Genomic DNA, 383 nt, shown 5'->3' with positions numbered 1-383 from the left:
GTCTATCTGTCTGTCTGTCTGTCTGTCTGTCTGTCTATCTATCTATCTATCTATCTATCTATCTATCTATCTATCTATCCATCTGTCCGTCTGTCTATCTATCTGTCTATCCATCTGTCCGTCTGTCTATCTGTCTATCTATCCGTCCATCCATCCATCCATCCATCCATCCATCCATCCATCCATCCATCTATCCGTCTGTCTGTCTATCCGTCTATCTGTCTGTCTGTCTGTCTGTCTGTCTGTCTATCTATCTATCTATCTATCTATCTATCTATCTATCTATCTATCCATCTGTCCGTCTGTCTATCTATCTGTCTATCCATCTGTCCGTCTGTCTATCTGTCTATCTATCCGTCCATCCATCCATCCATCCATCCATC

This window comes from Sinocyclocheilus grahami, unplaced genomic scaffold (assembly GCF_001515645.1).
Source record: "Sinocyclocheilus grahami isolate Dianchi unplaced genomic scaffold, SAMN03320097.WGS_v1.1 scaffold61.1, whole genome shotgun sequence".
Taxonomy (NCBI): Eukaryota; Metazoa; Chordata; class Actinopteri; order Cypriniformes; family Cyprinidae; genus Sinocyclocheilus; species Sinocyclocheilus grahami.
Note: the sequence above shows the minus strand (reverse complement) of the source record.